Genomic DNA, 5,790 nt, shown 5'->3' with positions numbered 1-5,790 from the left:
TAGTTTTACCTACCTCTCTTCCTATTATTCACCTATTATTTACCATTTTTCTCCACTTCCAGTATTATGTGACTTATACTGATTCAATATTCATAGTATTAACATGAGTTTGAGAAATAAAGGGTGACCTCATTTAGAAAATTGTTTGATAGCTAGAAGAAGTATACTACAAGGAAAGTTGAAGTTTTATTACTAATTATTTAAGATCATTTAAACACACCTATTTCTTTTTCAAAATAGAGAAACTGTTTTGTCTTCTAAGCCCTCGTGCTAGCATTTTTAAATGTTAACATTAAAAAATTTAAAAACTGTTAACATTTAAAAAATGTTGACTATTTTAAAAATTAGGTAAAACAGAAAGAAAACAGAATCCTATACTAAGAATACCTCAAAAGTAATTCTCAAAATTCTTTGACTACTTCCAATTTCTCCACAGAAATTAATAACTGCTCAGAACATAGAGCTTAAATGGGCAAAAAAAATTCTTCAGTTACCTTCAAGCTTTTTCAGTGGATGGAAAACAAAAACAATATACCAGATATCAATATGTGCATTAAAAATATACATGCATACAGAAGAAAATATGGAAGGACAGACACATTGGTTCCTCTCGGTTGATGAGATTATGGATATTTTCAAAACTAAATATGAAGTACTTCTGTCATTAAAAAAAAGAAACTTAGAGGAGAAAAATACTGTACTTCATATGATTCTCAATTATTTTAAAAGTGGAAGAGAAACACAAAACACCAAAGAGATGCCCTAAATTTCAAGAAAATGTATGTTTTTATATATTACATGAAAATACCTTCACTATATACTTTATAGATGGTCCTCTCCCTCTCTTTTAAATGTTAATTTATTTGGAGAGACAGACAGAGCCTGCATGAGAGGGAGGAGTGTCAGAGGGAGAGGGAGAGGATCCAAGCAGTTTCCATGTTGTCAGCACAGAGCCCACTAAGGGGCCTGATCCAAGAACTGTGAGACAAAAATCAAGAGTCTGATGCTAAAACGATTGAGCCACCCAGGCGCCCCACAGATGGTCCTCTCTTCCATGGATCTTGTGTGAAATGTAGAAGCTATACAGCAGAAAAAAAAAAGTTACAACCTTTAGGAATGAAACACATTTTAGCTAAGGTTGTATCCTACTGAAGCATGAACATCTGCAAACCAATTTCCTAAAACAAAAAGTGAGAGAAGAAAACTGGATATTCTAAAAGTACATTTAGCTGCTATCACAAATAGCCTTGGATTATTTAGATTAGTGGGCATACAATGTATGCCCAAAGATGTCACATCTTTGCATTTGTTCATAGGAATTAATGCCTACTGCTTGCCAGGCTTTGTGTTGGGTACTGGAGAGATAACAGAGAACCCAGTCTCTGGCCTTGTGAAGTTATCAATATAGCTGGAAGACAGATAAGCCATCGGAAAACACTGATCCATGAATAGTGTTAGAAGAGGGTTAAGATGAGTGTGTAGCAGAGTCCTTTAACAGTTTTAAGAGGCTTTAAACTGTGTTTAAGCTGAGACCTGAAGGTTAAGAAATGAGAAATGGGTGAATTTGGGGAATAATGTTCAGGCAAACCATGCATGTGCAAAAAAAATGTTTTTGGCATTCACGGTTTTCCTAGAAACTCAAACAAGTTCATTCTAGCTGGAGCCTTGGAAAGGGAGAGGAGGTGTGGTCAATAGATTGTAAATCATACCATTTGGACTTAGAGGCCTTTAAGGTGTTCAGTTTGTACTTTTAGACTATTCTGGGGCAGCATGTGTGGAGGGGAGCATACAGAGATATAGGACCAATGCGAGAGACTAGTCAGGAGGCTGCTGGAATAATATAGACTAAGATAATGGCAGGAGAAATGAAGACAGGGAGAAAGATGAGAGAAATTGAGGGAGTTGCACCAACAGGATTTGAAGAGTGATTTGGAGAGGATTCAGAGTTCTGTGGCTTGAGAATTGTTGATATGAGGGCTATTCAGTGAGAATAGAAACCCAGGACCCAACCAGAATAACTTCTGTCCATGGAGAGTGGAGTTGAGGATGAGTGGGGGAAAAGGGAGGGGAGCAGAAGTGGAGAGTGAGGTCAATTCTGGATATACTGAATTTAATACGCCTACAAGATGTCTCAACGGATGTTCCCAGTAAGCAACTGCATATGTGATTTATGAGCTAAGAGATTTAGGGCAAGATATGTATTTCAGAATGATAAACAGTTCAGTGTTTTCACAACCTTAAAAAAAAATATCCATTTGATCAACCAAAAACTGATCTCCCTTCTAATCCTAAAGTGAGAATAATTAATGTAGTTGGTAAAGGAAGCCACGGAAATAAAAATGTTTTTCAGGGAACTGGTAGAGTTAGAGTTAGAAGAGACAAAACCTTGAACACCAACGTCTAAAGGACAGGCAGCCTTCAGAAAAAGAGACTGAAAAGGAGTTGGTTGTCCCTTTTACTGATTTCTTATCTATTCTAACTAGAGGAAAAGGAATCTGGACAGCTAAGGGAAAAGATAGGCCTCTTCTAAACCTTTTGTAAGCTTTAGAATCTGCCTAAAGGAAAAAGATCAACCTTCATTTCTACTGCTGTTGAGCCTAAGATATAGTTGTACAGAAAGGAACTGGTAAGTATACTTCAGGACAAGTGAGAGGTGAGTTAGGTCCTCATTCACCTAGTTTAACTAATTTTATACAAAGGCCCAATAAATGTTTATTTTTTTCCTTTTCTCTTGCTCTTTTAAAATCAAGGCAGAAAAGTAAATGAATGCTAACTTTCATCCTGACTTCTGGAAGGCAAGGTTTAATTCTAATTCAGGCTCCATGTTGCAGGTTTGGTTGATACATGCAACACAACTAATTCTAGAAGTAATTCTGGCAATTCAGTATATTCCAGGACTCCCACTGACAACTTTCTTATCCTAGAATATACTTTGATAATTCTTCTCAGCCTTGGTGTAAATTCGTAGTGCCAAAACAGTCTTGGCCAGGTTCAGAACATTAAAGAAAAAAAAATTCCTGGTTTAAATCTGAAAGAAAATACAGAATATTGTAAAGGGAAAGGAAGAATCAATACTATTTCAAGTGTATTGGGGTGCTGGATCCTCATCTAGAGTCCTGGCATCTATTATTTGAAAACTTTGTAGTTTAGAGAATAGTAATTCTGTTTATCAAAAAAATAATATATAACAATTTTTGCTTTAAAAAATACTGGCAGGTCTGGGGCTGCCCTTTCATACAATTACTGGTACACAGTAATTGTCTGTGTTTTACAATTAATTACAGTCTATAAGAGAAAATACTGTGGTATATACTACGTTTCATTTGTTTGTTTTAATTTTTTTTTTAATGTTTTATTTATTTCTAGGAGAGAGAGACAGCGTGAGCAGGGGAGGGTCAGAGAGAGAGGAGTCACAAACTCTGAAACAGGCTCCAGGCTCTGAGCTGGCAGTCAGCACAGAGCCCGACGCGGGCGGGGCTCGAACCCACGAACCGTGAGATCATGACCTAAGCGAAAGTCGGACGCTTAACCGACTAAGCCACCCAGGCGTCCCTACTTCGTTTCATTTGTAGTTGTACTTAATTTTTACTGAATTTTGATTTTAGCAGATGCTGTTAGGTCAGTGATCTGACCCAGAGAACAATATAGTGACTACAATACATATTTTTTTAATGTTTATTTACTTTTGAGATAGAGAGAGAGAGAGAGAGGAGAAGGGGGGGTAGGGGTAGAGAGAGAGGGAGACACAGAATCCAAAACAGGCTCCAGGCTCTGAGTTGTCAGCACAGAGTCCTATTTGGGGCTGGAACTCATAGACTGCAAGATCATGATCTGAGCCAAAGATGGACGCTTAACTGAGACACCCAGGCGCCCCATGACTACAATATTTTAAATATTATTTTAAGGACCACCTTGGTGGCTCAGTTGGTTAAGCATCTGACTTCCGCTCAGGTCAGGATCTCAAAGCTTATGAGTTTGAGCCCCATTTCAGGCTCCGTGCTGAAGCTCAGAGACTGGAGCCTGCTTCAGAATCTGTGTCTCTGCCTCTCTCTGCCTCTTCCCGCTCATACTCTGTCTCTCTCAAAAATAATCATTTAAAAAAGTTTTAAATATTATTTTAACTGCAGCACTGGAAAATATACTCCCTATACTGGGAATATAATATGCAGTGTTTGTTTTTTATTGTTATACTTGGTGCTGTTATTGAATCAATCAAGCTATCTTACAAATTAGAAGCATACAGTGTTTAGGGATGAAGTTTTTATTCTATATTCTTATTACAGAATAAGAAATGAGAGGGAACAGTGGTCACAAAGTTTTATGACATTTTTCATAATCAGACTTAGAAATTAAGGGAGGAAGAATAGGAGTAAATACCTACCAAGAAATGTCCAGCAATACTAATTCCATTTAAAGTAATCAAGAAAGTCAAAGTTAGTACTGAAAGATAAATAGTGCATCCAAATGATCAATCAAGTCAGCTGCTTAGGATTTTTTTTTCCTTCTTTAAATCAACAAAGACAACTGACATTACCATCTTGTTCTTAAGTAGGAAGAAAGATAGCTAGGAATGACTGCTAAAATATTAACTTAAAATTTTCAAAGCTCCTTGATTAATTTAAGAAACTAAATATTTAAATGATTCCTATTATCAGCATTTTATAGTGAGTAATCATTACTCAAATTACTTTTCCATTAATGTTAATTAAGTTAACTTGCCAAATATAGAAACATTTTAAGTTTGAGAAAATTACTATTTCAAGGCCAGAAATGTAACTCTGAATCCACATGACCATTTTTAAGATTAGAACAAACAAGTAGAAACAATGTTTAAGGGCATTAAGGTTTAATTCCTCAGTAGCCCTTAGGGTTTAGTCTAATATTATTGATTCCCCAAAGTGATTACATTATTTATGTTCAAATCCTCACATCTCTGGTTTCAAGTAAATAATCTGTGTCAATTACTTTTGAAATTACCACCAAAAGATTAATTTTAAAAACTATCTGACAAGCTTGTTTCCTAAATTTTAACCCTTATTCTGATCACGACCACACATTACAAAATCCACTCACTTTATCCCTAGTAGAAGCAAATTTTACTTGATTATAACCCTCTATCACTGCAATAAACTTCGTGTCCCTAGACCTACAAAGTTAGCAACGTCAAGTACAGAATAGCTAAGAAGGGTAGAAGAAGAGGTAAAAAGGCGTAGAGACCTTGGGTAGTCCCTCAGTTCTGTATAATTCTTAGCAGCACAATAACAAATGAGCAATGACAGGACAGCAATTGTCCTAATCTAGGTCAAAACAACAGCCAAAATACTTTGTAAACACTTTCTTTGGCTCTTTCTGGAGATCAACACTGTTCTGATTAAATAGCATGAGAAAAACTGAACAGCAATCAAAGTGTTCAACAATATTTACTTATCTAACATCTTTTATACAAAAATCTAAAAATCATACTAAAAATAATACTAATCATAACTCAGGAACTGAGAAAGGTAGGTACTAATGTAAACTGCAAAGGCCAAGAACAGAAGTTAGGAGTGTGTGCTACTGAATATTTGTGAGCTAAAGACTCTCCTGCCTTAAAAAGCTCCGAGTACATAAAATGAGGTATTACCTATTCTCCATTAACAAACCCAAACTTAGGCAAAGGAACTCAGTGTCAACAGGATATTACCTATTCTTACTATGTTTTAATTTATTGAAATTTTTGATTTTTAAAAGATAGTGTTTAGAAAATGATCTTACCCAGAGAAAATTACAGTGACACAATATTTTAGATAC

The sequence above is a fragment of the Crocuta crocuta genome, unplaced genomic scaffold, assembly GCF_008692635.1.
Source record: "Crocuta crocuta isolate KB4526 unplaced genomic scaffold, BGI_CrCroc_1.0 scaffold156, whole genome shotgun sequence".
Classification (NCBI taxonomy): Eukaryota; Metazoa; Chordata; class Mammalia; order Carnivora; family Hyaenidae; genus Crocuta; species Crocuta crocuta.
The sequence above is the reverse complement of the archived record's forward strand: the minus strand, read 5'-3'. Positions refer to the sequence as shown.